Source organism: Aquila chrysaetos, chromosome 11 (assembly GCF_900496995.4).
Source record: "Aquila chrysaetos chrysaetos chromosome 11, bAquChr1.4, whole genome shotgun sequence".
NCBI lineage: Eukaryota > Metazoa > Chordata > Aves > Accipitriformes > Accipitridae > Aquila > Aquila chrysaetos.
In genome coordinates this window covers 41596145-41610530 of record NC_044014.1, presented here as the reverse complement: position 1 = coordinate 41610530, position 14386 = coordinate 41596145, and the positions used below count along the sequence as shown (strand labels likewise).

The following is a 14386-nucleotide window of genomic DNA, read 5'->3' as shown; positions in this document are numbered from 1 at the left end:
AGTGCACGAAGGTACAATTCCAGGGCATGAGATGTGCAGCATGCCTGGGAGTGGTATTTTCCTTGCAAAAAGAAAATTTGAGTTGCAGAATTACCAGACATCGACAAAAAATGTAAAGGAGAAATACACACAAGTACCCTTGGGGTTGCTGACACTGAGTCAGGCTGCTGAAGAACAGAGCTGAATAAGAGTACAAATAAACTATGTAGAATAATAAAGTTCCTTTTTCACACATGAATGCTTTTTGATATTTCTAACAGAAACACAGGTAACATTCTCAGTTAATGAAGTATCAGATTAGAACCATGACACAACCTAATTAAACACTGGTCATGTGAACATGCTGGTAGTAGCTGCTGAAAATAGCTTTTTTTTCCCTCCATTATAATCCACATATTGGTGTTACAGGGAAGCATTGCTTCTTTTGAAGCAGCACAGCTTTTGTTTAAGAATTTGGTGGGTATATAGGATAGGACTGAGTTCAGCTGTGAACTGTGAGAAGTATATCTGCTTGATTTTATGAAGTACCTTAATGCTGCCTATGTTCTTTAGGTTGATAGGGCAGGGACTTAATTTCACCAGTTCACGAAAAATTACTCCCATCATAACAGAAAGCAGCAAGGGACCCCAAGAGAGGAATATGACATCTGTGTCTGTTCCCTCATTACAAGGTTCGTAAAAATGTTCTTGTCTTATTACAACAGAGAAAAGCCAATGTTTGAATGTTTTGTAAATCATCTAAATCAGTCCTTGTTCTGAGCTGCTCTCAGGGATGTAGATGTTGTTTGGTAAGTTTTTTTTCAAACAGAGACGTTTTTTGTTATGGAGACAGCAGTGGAAGATTCCCTACAGTCCCCCAGGGAGTTAGCCTGTCTGCACAAAGATTTAGTGCTTGGATATTAGAAATGGGTGCTATTCAAACTCTAAAATAGCTCCAAGTTTTCTTTCTTGAACAGCAGTGAACATCATGGTCAATATGGTTCACTATCATTCTTTGTCCCAGTCTTGAGCAAAGTCTTCCAGCTTGAGTCTGACTAGGACATCATTCTCCTGTGTGGTCTGGTTGCCTCATCTGTCAAGGGTATGGTGTTTTGTTAGTCATTCATTTGCTGAATCTCAAACTGACTTTGTGTTTCTTCTGTTTCCACTCCCAGTTTCAAAATCTGAACAAAGCTAATCATTTCTGCTCCCAAACTTCCAAGAGAATAAAATGAAGAGAGTTCTGCAACTGGGAAAATTTACTAAAAAGCCATTTCCGTTCTGTTCTCCTATTTGTGCCAGAGGATCTGTGTGGTCTTTGAGTTTCAGACCCCAAGGCGTGCATTCAGAAAGACTGCCTGTCCTTTATAATTGCTCTGTGACACAGAACAGTAATGGTAAATGTCTAGTTTCACTTTCCTCAGCCAGATCATTGAGATCAAAAAGTTAAGCAATATGTGTCTGTAAATCCCATCCATGTCTTTGTGTAAGGGGAGACTTTTACTATTCTCTACTTTTGTTCATAGAAGAAAATTGAGAAATAATCCTATCTGAAGTGCCTAAATGACAGAAAATTGTTTTTATTTTTTGTGTGCTTGAATTGTATTTTGTGCTTTTTATGTATTTATTGTGCTGATAATACAGTTCTCTTCATTAAGTAATACAAGTTATCAAGAAATAGAAGCTGTCTTAGAGGTTACCTTGTTCCCTGACTTATTGAAGCAAATATTCCCACAGACACTAAAAACCCCTAAACTAAAACATTTGTGTTAAAAGTCCCTATATACAGCAAATCCATAGACCTGATCCAGTGAAAATGGGTATGAGTTAGGCCTTTAAATACTGATGGTTCTATATTTACAAAGCAAAAGTAATAATTCGAATAAAGAAGTCTCCTAGAATGTTTTTGGAAACTGGATATTGCTTTAAATGGAACTAGTTAGAATTACAAAAGCTGATAAAACTGTGAAATCTGAAGTGTTGTTACTAACAGACCTTGTACTTGCTAACTCCTTTCATGTCTTAAATGTTGCCAGTCTGGCAGAGTGTGGTAGATCAACTTTAATCTCTGGAATGGCCCACAGCTTGTATCCTTTTGATCTGTAATACAAAGACAGAATAACTACTTTCTATGTATCCTGAAAATGGGTTTTAAAAAATATAATTAACATGGAGGCCAGCTACTGAAAAAGGACATTTTATCCCTCCAAAGAGGGAGGATTAAGGCTAAGTACACAGAATCACTGCCAATGCTTCCCTTGATTTTTTGACTTGTTATTGTTTTCCTCTTTGTTTTCAGGTATCAGTAACCTAAGACCTGCAATTAAGAGAGCAAAGGGAAGGAGAGAATAAGTTAATGAGAGTGGAGGTGAAATTAGTATAACCAGTGTCACTGAATGGAGCCACCTGAAAATTCACAACTGCCAGAAAGCTTCCAGCTGCTAGAGGGAAACAGTCATTTTGACAATCGGTTTCTGGCTGATGTTCTCGGTTTTGGGTAAGTGAATATTTCATTGAGTCATGGTTGTGAGCCTGGATCCCTGAACTTGGTGAAAACTGTGTGCCACTTGCAGGTGGGAGAACTCAACAGATGCGGCAAAAGGTAAAAGCTCCTGTTCAATTAACAAAGGCATGATGGTTTTAAAATATTGAGGCCTATCCCCACTTCGGCAATTCTTAACAGTGGCGTTACTGATAATTAACTTCTTTTGGTAGAAAAATGATGATGTGATCAAGAGAACGGGATTTCTGTCATGCAGGCTGTCCTAACAGTACTCAAAAAGAGGAGGGGGGATGTCTCGAACTTTTACTGGAAGACAAACAGCACACTTAAAGGTGTGATACTGGGTCTGTTGTTAATACGTCATTTATATAGGTTTTTATGTTAACTTGCCAAATTAGAGTTTTGTCACATGGAGAAATACACAATGCAGAATGGTATGGCACGTTCTTGGAAGATTCACAAGAGCAGCAATTTGGTTTGGCAGCAGTTGTGTTTCTCTACCAGAAAAACGCTCTGCTTTTCTTAAATACATCCAACATACTGCAGGGCATTTATTTTCCTGCCGAATTCATTATGCAGCTTGCCTTTTCACCTTGCCTTTTCGCCTTGCCATCACTAACATTATTTTATCCAGGGATGACCCTCAAGCTGGCCCAGCTGGGCTGGCTGGGCCCAGACGAGCCATGCCAAGGGGTTGGGCTGTCCCTGTGCATCCTTCCCAAAGCCAGGGCCATTCCTGCTCCACACCACAGTTCCAGCTCTTCTGTTTCCTGGGGTGTGTTTTCTGGGGTGTGTGGCATGTCCATTAAACTTACATGGCAGATCTGCTTATGTAGAGATGGCAGAACAGTCCTCTTTATAGCTTACAGATAGAACATTTAATTTTACATCCCAGAGTGCCACCAAAGCCACAGCTGTGCTTCATTTGGTGTCCGGTGTGTGCTCTCAAGAAGTAAGAAGAAAGCCTTTGAAAGCCGAGGAAACAATGGTGCACACCAATTACCTGTATCTTGTTTGAGTTTTGGTAATGTGTTCTTCTTGGATCTATAAGTAGATTGTAGGTAAAATACTCTGATCTCCATACTTGCATGGAGACCTACCTGTGATTCTGTACATGTAATGGTAATCACAGCTAATGTCATTTTTCTAATGTGCTTACAAAATTCTAGGGAGATTCAATTATTATTATTTTGTTTGTATGAGGTTTTTTTCTGTGTAACATCCTGTGAAATACTGTTTAGCTTTTTGCTAGTCTGTCAAAGAGACATTCTCAAGGGAAGGTGGCATGTTTTTCCTGAGGCTAGCTGTATTCTAAACAGGAAAAAAAAAAAAAGGCTCTGTTAGTTTTTAAATTGATTTAAAGATGGGTTTGGGAGGAATTTGGATCTTTATTTCCTTTGTAACTATAACAAACTTCTGTTGAGTGCATGTCCCCATGATTTTCAACAGCATTTACTATGATATGAGAATTCAAAAGAATATAATTTAGTTAATGTGCATGTATCAATGTTTTGTTGACAGTTATATTGTCTCAGCAATGCCTCTAACACATTGTTCAAGGTAATCCAAGGTGGAATCTCTCTGCCTGTTAGTTTTCTCTTGGTGATGTTTATTATTAGATACTCCACCTCTTAATGGAGATAGGTATTCAAGAAAAAAAGTTCAGTGATGTTCCCACCAAAACCCTTTTCCTGCATCCTGAATTATAATAATCTGAACAGAAAAACTGGTTTTATAGTTTATTATAATGTTTTAATTACAAGTGACTCTTTAAAATATTTTAGATTAGACAAACAAATAGGTTCTTTTGTTTGAACATCCAGCAGAGGAATTGGATTACTTAATTATCATCAGTTTTTATTCAACTGAGTTTTTCCTCTGAGAGGATAGGCTGCTATGGACAGGGGAATTCTTCTGCATGGCACGGTGGAGAGTTCACTTCCTACGCATGAGAACATTTTTACCGAACATGTTACCTCATATTGCCAAGACTCTAGATTTCAATATGATAATTTTTGGGAGGCCTTCTCAAACAACGAGCAGGGGGGCCTTTGAACTGTACTGACTGGGTGGTAATCCAGATCATGTCTTCTGGTCTGTGTTTACCAGGTGTGACCTTAGATTTGGGAAAAGCCCATTTATTTAATAAAGAATTACAGATTACAAAAGTACTATCCCTTCAGGGTTTTGCATATGAGCATATCCACATGATGATATATTTTTTTAAACCTATGACAGAAACATATTTAAGGAAATCATGTGTTTATTTTTAGTCTCAAGATTTGCTGGAGATGAAATTGATAGGAGCCTTATTTCTGTCTTTAAGTCCAGCAATTCTACTTTATCATCCTGCCTTCCAGCAATTAATTAGTTAATTAATTTTGTCAGTCAGCAGTCTTGAATTGCATCACTGAGTTTTTATGAAAAACTTTTATCGCTCTGACGGCAATATTTGGGAAAAGACTAATGGTTTGAAGATTCCTGGAGGTGCATAGTCTGAATGAAAAACAAGTAAATAAAACAGCCCAACTTTGTTCAACATGCATATCTGAAACAGTATTAAGGAATCAAAGCCTGGCTATCCTTCACTGTTTAGGATCTTTTTGTTCTTTTACGATGAAATGTTCTCAAATACCTGTGCTAATAAGAGCTTTCTAGCGAGGCTGAAGTTTTGTATTAATTACAGTAATAACTGGTATTGAGAAACATGAACTGAAATAATTTGAAAACTTGTGAAGCAACTTTAACATTGCTTTAAAATTAACTTTAGATTAATGCTGTTTCTAGACATTTACTTTACATATATAGAAGGAATAATAATAAAAAATGTATATAGGGAGAAATTCAGTATAAGAGAAGCATTGTTTGCTTCATGGATGTAGAATTAATGGAGTATTAAATTAAATCTGTAATTGTTTTTACAAATATATTTGAGATTTGGAGTAGGTTTCAGAAACACTGTGTTTCTTCATAAACTATTAGCCCCCTTTTTTTAGGAATGAATAGTTTTAGGATTTTATTCGTCATATTCTCTACTTTTTTATCTCTTCCCCAGATAGACTCCCATTTGTTATTGCTTCTTCAATCAGTGAATGAGAAATTGCCAAAATAAATAGTGCAGTATTATGCTTTTAGTTCAAAATAAAAAATTAAAAAGCATTGGAACAAATTAATGAAAGAAAAATCCATCAATGGCTGTTGAAGCACAGACATCTCCTCTCAGCTAGAAGGGCGCTGAGCTTATGAGCTTTTGAAGTTCAGCAGAGGGTTGGGGGACCAGAGGAAGCATCACTTCAGGCTTGTGCCAACATCTTTTACTTTTTCTTGGGCAATTGCTGTGGGCCACTGCTAGAGAGAAGATGCTTGACTGAACTTGGTTCTACTTGGTGCAGGTGGGTCATGTATCCATCTTAATGTCAATTGGTTCATAAGATTTCTGAGATACCAGTTCTGGAACAACACTGTTAATCTAATCAAGATATTAGTCTTTTATGGACAGTACTATGCTTCCTCCACACCTGCTTCTCCCCTGCTCTGTCTTTCCACTGCCATCTGTATTATTGCTCATTGGTGAATAAGGAAGTAAGAAAGTAAATGTAAATTCACTTAATCAGTGTTATAATGACACTATATTTACTGTTCAAGAGCACGTCAAAGTGTGTTAACAAGATCTTTTGGTTTGCAGAATGTATACATAAGGATAAGAAAGTAGCGTAAAACAGAAAATTCTGTTGAGCAGAATCTTTTGATGAGTTTTCAGTTTCTCTGATTTTTAATTTTTTTTAAAGCAGAAATAAGAGTTCTTATATACTGCCTAGTGAGTTTGGACAGCAGCTGCAGTAACAGCAGGGATACAAGCAGGGCCAGTCCACCAGAGTCTACAGGCAGCCATAGAGCAGAAAACATTCTTTTCATTATTTCAGCTGTCTCCCTTCTCAGCTTTTTACTCCCTCTAGTTAATGGGAGATAGATCTGAAACACACAAGGGAAATAAAAAGAAGGACAATGATAGAAATAACAGACAATTCTTGATAATAATGGGGCACTGAAGATACAGCAGTGTGTTTGATTCATTGTGGTGTCTTGTAGTAAACACGGAAAGAAAATACTGCTCTTGGGTTTTTTTTTCTACCTTTCTTAATTTAAATCTTGAATGAAAGATAATGAGCAGCAAGAAAATTCTGCTATCTGCAATGTTATCCCCATATTTTAACATCCTAGGTGATGGAATCAGGAACTGGATTACATCATTCCTTGCTTGTGATACCAGTTTGGCCTTTATAAAGATTTTAATTTTGTAAAGAAACTGTTCCCTGGTTTTTTTTTAGTGATAAAAGTGTTCCCTTTTTGTTTGGTTTTTGTGTTTTGGTTTGGTTTTTTTAAAAGACTGTGAAATGCTCCTAAGTGTGGTCTCCCCTCTCACCACACCCCAAATCTCTTATTAACAACTACTGATGTTTAGTATATGCAAGGAATTCGGGCAGAGACCTAATTAACATGCCCCATGCAAGCTCATCAGGTGGTGTAAATGACCACACCTCATTGACTTCCAAGTGGTTTCAGTGGCAACGAGCAGGAGTGTTACTGTCAGCAAGATCCTGGTTATGGATATGACCACTGAGGCAGAAAAAGGTTGAAAAGGCAAGATGACCAATAGGTTAATAGTCAACAGGTAATTCACTGTCTGGTTTTATTTGCCTGTTATCCACTCATACCACCATTTATTTTTAAGCATTGCCTTATAACGCAGAATTTTTCCTACCTTCAGTTTAGCACCTTGTTAAGTTTGCCTTTTGTCCTCATTACTGGCAAGCTAAGGAAACATCTTTCTTCTTCTGGCCTGTCAAGTGATGAGGTAACACACAATCAAAGCAAAATTCGGTACATTCAAATGACTTTGTATTTTAAGATTCCCAATAGAATATTATCTGAGAAATGAAGTTCTGCTGCCTCTAAACTATTTTCATCTGTCCTCGCATCTGAAATCAATGTTTACATGCATTGGCTCTCTGCTGAACCCTTCCAGCAGTTTTCTAATTTGTTTTGGGATATATTGTACTGCTTACATGATTATTTGTTGACGTGTGACTTTTCTAACATATATAAGGGACTGATTTTGTAAGATGCTGAGTGCCCCTGTGCACTATCTCTTAATGGTACTATGGAACAATGACACAGACTTGGATCAGTAATTTAAACTATACCTGTTTTTTTTCTGGGCTTCTCTCCAAAATGACCTGTTCTTGTGGAGGTAACCATATCAGAGCCACTCTGTGGATGCATGTCTACATTAATATGGAGTTGGTATGCTTATAATTTGTGGTTAGACACTGTACAAGAGTGTGGTATCATTATCAAAAAACCAATGATCTTTTCAACCAGTATTTTCAGAGTTGAGACTATTATCTATAACTATTCAGAGTAATTCAAAAACATGTGAATGAGCATAGTTTGGGCACTCAAACTGCATTAGCAATACCCTGCAGTGACTCCATACACTAGCCATATGGCTCTAATTAAGGCATCTTAGTATTTGTACACTAGAGAAAAAGAAACAGATACCTCTTGGATGATAATTTAATCCTCTTCTTCACTGTGCCACTTTATGCCATAATTAAGGATATATACACATCCTAACTGTGCATTTCCACTTTTAATATCTATGGATTTCTTTTCAGTATGAGCTCAAACCCAATGTCTAATGTTTGAATGGGGTATAACTGCGAAAGTTAGATAAGGCGCTTTACGGCACACCAACAGTGCAATTCCAAACCAGACCCCTGTCGTCAGCCAGCTTCTGCCAGGAAACTCCCATGATCTGGCTTTGTTTAGTGTCAGATAAGAATATTTTAATGAAAACTAAGCAAGCATTAGCACATAATATTATCAAATACTGGTGGTTTTGTCCTTTGACTTTTCTGGTCAGATTCATCAGTGTATTCTGGCTGCTGTGTTTATTTTGAAGAAGTATAAAACCTCTTGATCATATTTAAAATGGCTCTATTAGTGTTTGAAATATCCAGAGCTGCAAAAAGAACTTGAGGTTTTATCTCCATTTCCCTATCTTCTGTCTTTACATTCCCTTGTCTTTTTTCCATCTTTCCATGGTTCCCTATTCCTTCATCCTCTGTGTTTGCCTCACACTAATACAAATGATGTTCTGCATGTCTTCCCTGCAGTTCACATTCCTTTCATCCACAGCTATGCTGTTTTCACTGCCAGTCTCGTTTTCCCAGCCCTACTTTTTATTTTCTATCTTCACTACTGAGATATAAAGAAACAATTAACTTTTGAAAATAAATATTTTGGACTACTCTATACATTTTTGTCCTTCTATTGTGAGATTGCAGTGTAGTCTGTGTGCAGAGGTCAGTGCATACAGATATCAGCTTTACAGAATTCTCTTTGTTCAGAATGGCTACTGACTGGTTTCCATTGTATAACTGCCTGCACTGAACTTACCTAAGCTGTTCATGCTCTTCATTAACTAAATAATTGTGGCAATTAACACATGCTTCTCATTAATAACTTTATTAGTTACAATATAAGAATTTAAATAAATAGGTGATGAAGAATCATGCTAGCTACTTTTAAAAGGTCTCACCTACGTTGTTAAGGCCCTTCAGATAAAGACAAGACTAACTTCTTTAAAGAACATTAGTTTTGGTCAGTTTTAATCACTGTAATTTTTAGAAGATACTGTTTCAACATACCATTGTCTGGTAACCAAAGGTAGATTTTAAAAATGTTTTTCAAATGAAAGCTTTTGAGGGAAGTCTCCTATTTAGCATGCTTTCAATAAAGTACATACAGTCTTTCTACTTGATAAGAAAGAGAGATGAGAGGCAGTTTATCTAATAAATCAATGCAGCTTTGATTTAAAAACTTTAAAGCTCAGCCTGTTTAAAACGTGTATTTTTAAGAAATGTAAATAGCTTGTTCAGGTCACTGGACCCTTTTTAGAACCAGTGTCCTTAGAACCAACGTCCTTAGCTCACTGGACCCTCAGTTTTACTGATTTTGAAGTATTTCTGATTAGCTGTTTTCTTGACTAGCTGGTAATTCCAGCCATTGGCTACTGCTTATTACGTTTATGAATGAAGTGAAATATTTTCAAGTCTACTACTCAGTTAATTCAAGGATAGGTGCACATAATTGTGAAAGACTATACTGCTTTTAAAAGAGGTAGTGTTTAAAAACATAATTTCACAATAACTTGCTCATAATCCTTAGATTTTCTGTGTCTTGTATTTTCACATGAATGGTAAGTTTACTGTGAAATATCCTCTCTTTGTATGGAGTTCTGTGTTAAAGTTTCTTCCCTAGAACTTCACAGACTTACCTTAATATTCAATACTCCCATTTACTGGAGATTGCTGGACACAGCTCTGACATTAAGATGCTTCTTAAGAAAATACACTAATTGTTAGTGCATACTTGAAAATAATATTTGAAGGCAGGAACTAAGGAAATTTTATCCACCCAAAACTGCTGGGGAAACTTAGAAAAACCAATTGGTAATTTGCAGTAAATACTCATATTGAATTTTTGCTAGGACTAAAATATAAAACCATACGCTAAAACTGTAATAGACCCCTAGTTAAGTTAATCACCAAACCTTGTTTTCCACAACACTGACTTTTTCTTAAATGCTGTTGACTAGGATAAGTTCTGAGACGACATCCAGCTTTGCACAGGGAGGAAAGGTTGGGGTCCATTCTGCCTCATGCGTGAAGCTATTCCTAGATCAAACTTTTTGTTTTCTTAAACCATCTTTTCTGGGCGGTGGTATTTGAAGAAAGCAAGCTGTGTTGTACAGAAACCCACACAAGCTGTATTCTCACTTGAGCCATGGCCTTGTACATTAAATTAGAAGAGTTTGCCTTCTCCATAGCTTTTTTGCTTACTCTTGTTCAAATCATGGAGTTCTTCCTTCTGGACCTGGCAGAAGAACTTCTGAGTCAAAGTCCCAGCGTAGTATCCTTACAACTAAAACTAAATTAGACAAATCTTCTGTTTAAGCAGGTAAATGTGTGACTAGTTTCTGTATTTTTCATTGCACAAAATGTCCCAGAATGTTAAAATGCCATTATGGAACCAGCTTTAAAAGCATTGTTACTGCTGCTACTGGTGGTGAATTATTACTGCTAAGAAAATCAATACTGGCATATGATTTTCCAGCATGCAGGTTTCTGGCTGATCCACTGCTTAAATAAAGACATAGGTCTAAACTAAAGTCAGTAACAGCAAGAAATGTCAGCTGATGTATTTCAGGACCACAAAAGAAAATTAGATTCCTTTGAAACTTCGGAGCAACATGCCACATATATAACTACTTGCGGGGATTCAGTTTTTCCTTCCTTTTCTCCCATTCCCCAAAATGCTGCTGTGAGTAAATAAATACCTTTCTCAAGTATATACATTGTATAACCCCTTGCCTTGGAAAACTTGCTTCCTGTTGCACTCACAACCACCCCCGCACAGCCCAAGCCCTAACTGATGACTGAGGATCACTAAGCAAGAGAAGCAATAGGGCAGCGCGGAGGTAAAGATGTTTGGTCCTGGGTCATGAGACCGTTTCAGTTGTTTGTTAGAGGGGACATCAGATAAGGTATTTGGAGGAAGGACTCGGAGCCCCTTATTTCATCCTTTCTTTCTTGCTCTCCTGGTGCCATCCCTGCAGCAGGAGAAGGGCTTGGCTCCTTCCCCTGGAGCCCTGCTCCTCCTTTTAAAGGTTGAAATGTGGGAGTGGGTTGGGGGTTTATCTAAACTCCTTTGGTTTTAGTCCACTTCAAGACCTTATATAAGTAAGCCTCTATTTTAAGCAGGAAAGGTGGCAGGGGACAGAGCTGCGTCCGTCTGTCAAATGGCAGGGGCCGGAGGCAGCAGGGGAGGCTGGAGAGGGAAGGGGGTTGAGGGAAAAGGGAACAATCTGGACTGAAACCAAACCTACCAACTGAGCCTCCCTTAAGCCTATTGCTGAGACGAGCAGTAGGGAGGCCACTACCGGCATTTTGTTAGACAGGGGCTGGTTTCCAGGCTTCTGGGGTTGCTGAAGCCGTCTGGGGATATTTCATAGCAGTGAGACTGCATGTGAAGGGATATTAAGCTGTTATCAGAGACCTTTTCTGTCTGCTAGCTCTTTCTGCTGCAAAAGTATTGCTATGGAGATAAGCAAGGGAGTACCCTACAGCAACAGTGGTAGAAACTCCTCTTTCTATCAGGCTTTCTATAGCCCAAAAAGAATAAAAAGGGCTTTATGAACGGGGAAGAGTCTATTCAGTTAGTGTCTTCCTCTTATCATGACTGGAGTCACCCAGAATGAAAATAGAAATTATCAAAGGTTTTAAAGGTGGCTATAATTTCAAGGTGGTGATGCATCCTGCTGAAGACTGTAAATAGTGCTAGTAACAGGGGTTTTGTTACTACAACAGTTAGTAATGCTTTACTCTTAACGTGCTGAGTGAAGAGAGGAGAGCACTGCAATGCAGTCTTGCATCTGATTTTTTTCCTTGGATTATTCCACATGAAAAAGAATTCTTTTTGCGAAATTATGATGATAAGAATGTTAATGAGAGGTTGATTAAGCTATGGCACATGATAGCTCCTAATTAGATATGTCGCCTCAGTCAGAAACTGAAAACCCAAGAATTTTTACTACAGCAAGAAATGCTTATCATTCAACCAACAGTAACCAGCAAAGCCTCCCGAACTGAAGAAAAAGAGATTACTTCTCACTTTAAAGGATTCAGAATGTGACAGGCAATGTAAAAAAGGTAAATACACCATAGCAGAAATTTGAATACTTACTAAGGAAGCAATGCAATTGGGCACATTCTGCAAACGTGTGTTAATGGTGCAGGCTACATGTACCGTCAAGTGGCCTGCAGACTGTAAGAAATACTTAATTTCTAATTCAATTTATTATAATTTTTTTGACTGTGAGCTAGATTTGATATCCATAAGGCTCCTGGTGATAAACCTCCTTCCTATCCAATGTCTCTTGAACAGCTGTTAAAATATGTATTTCAATATATTTGCAGAGTGCAGATACGAAGTTTGCAATCATGACTGTTTCAGTCACCTGGGGAATTAGAACAAGTTAGAACTGTCCCCCCCTAGAAATGGTCAGAAGAATAATTCTGAATAATGAATTAATTTGTGAATATGTTAAAAAATAACAGCCTATAAATAGAACAAGATGTGAAATTTGTCACAGAAAATGCATTACTTATGACTGATCTGGCCTTCGGGAGTAGCCTTTGGCAGTATCAGCCATGTAATATTCCAACAGGAGAAACCAATGTTAGCCGAAAAGAAAAGCCTGGAAGCTCCTGGTGGGGCCCTGACTGTACTTAATTGCCCTGATGAGCCTCACCTGGGCCCCCACCTGCCCCTGCCCAGGGGCCAGGAGACCTATTTAAGTGTGGGCAGGGCCCTTAGCCTTGCTCTGGGTGTGCTGGAGGATGCTGCTTTCCTGCTTGTCCCCGGTCCTGTTCTGCCTGGCAGTTTTGTTAGCCCTAGTGTGTCATGGTTGCTTGGGATATAAGGTAAGGGGAAGGTTTAAAAGGGGAGTTTGTTTTTTCTCTTTACATATATAGTGATTTTTTTTTGTTTTATTTTCCTCCTGCTGGCAGGATTGTTGTGGTATAGCAATAGAAAGATATTTTTGTTGGGAGAGAAAAGCTGGTATGGAAATAAGGCAAAATCTTGGCTGTGTTTAAGCGAGTTGTATAAATCCTGATGAAAGTAGCCAGGCTGCTGCTTCTGGCCTCGTGCCCATTAGGTAGCAGCAGGGGTTTCTGTTTGCTCTGCTCCAGGGTGCAGCAGAGCTCTGTAGGGACCTTCTGGTTCCTTGCACTTGCTGTGTGAGCTTGGATGGGGAAACTGTTTCTCCTGGCATATTTGGCCCAGTGAACCATCTCTCTCATGTCTAAATAGCCTTGTAGCTCTTAAGAGGTGTAAAAGCATAACTCTGCTCCTAGCAGTGTGTTTAGAGGACTCTTGGCCCTCAGGGGCTGGGGGTGAGAACTTGAATTGTTCACTACCATGTCACTTGGTGTCATCTGTAACATGCTGCAGCTTGTACAGGGGGTAGGGAAAGTTTGGGTATTTTGAGACAATTCTGCAGTCCCACTGTTTCTTGACTCCAGTGACTTATTTAAACTGGCTGAGGACTTGTAAAAGCAATTACATTTAAACAGGGTGGCATAGAGGTCTGCAGTGGAAAGCCTCTCTCTTATCTGACTCTTATCTGCTCCTTTGGCTATTGGCTTCCCCCCCTGCCCCAGACTGGTTAAAGAATATTGAACTACTTTTTATTCTGTGACAGAGATTTTTGCATGCATTTGAGCTGGTTATTTCTATGGCAATTTATCTATAAAATTACACTATGGGCATGCCTGGGTTTCTGAAATATTGTTGTCCAAAACAGTCATTTATTTAGGATGGGGAATGTTGTCCTTGTATATTTAAGAACTATGCTACTGTAAATAATAAGAAGTAGATTTGGTTGTTTTTATTGTTTTATGCAGAGAAGTGAATAAACATTAAAGGAATAAGTAGGAGCAGGATGGGAAAAAGGGAAGGACTGAATATAGAGGAGATTGCTTTAATTAAAATCTGTGAGAGCCTCTGATTTCTTTGACATTTTAAATTGCATTGAGCTGCAATGTAATTTAATTTTGAAGGCATTTAAGTAGTCCATTCTTGAGTATTGACTGATTATCTTTTGCTCCATATACAAAATTTGAATAACCATTTATCTTATTGTTGGAAAAGTGAGTACTGCAGCATAGCTTCTGTTTTTCAAAAATATTTTCAATCAGTAATCAAGCCAACATCAGCTACTGTGAATTAATGGAATAAAACTCTTAACGGCTGCAGTAGGTTAATAGAAGTGCA

The 14386-nt window shown here is 38.1% G+C and overlaps 1 long non-coding RNA gene across 1 annotated transcript in view; it reads left to right on the top strand.

Moving 5' to 3' along the window:
• LOC115348638 overlaps window positions 1-14386 on the top strand; it is a 105615-nt gene that overhangs the window by 13591 nt on the left and 77638 nt on the right. The window contains exon 2 of the long non-coding RNA XR_003925884.2: window positions 2279-2476. This is a non-coding gene — a long non-coding RNA (uncharacterized LOC115348638). The remainder of the gene's footprint in view (window positions 1-2278; window positions 2477-14386) is intronic.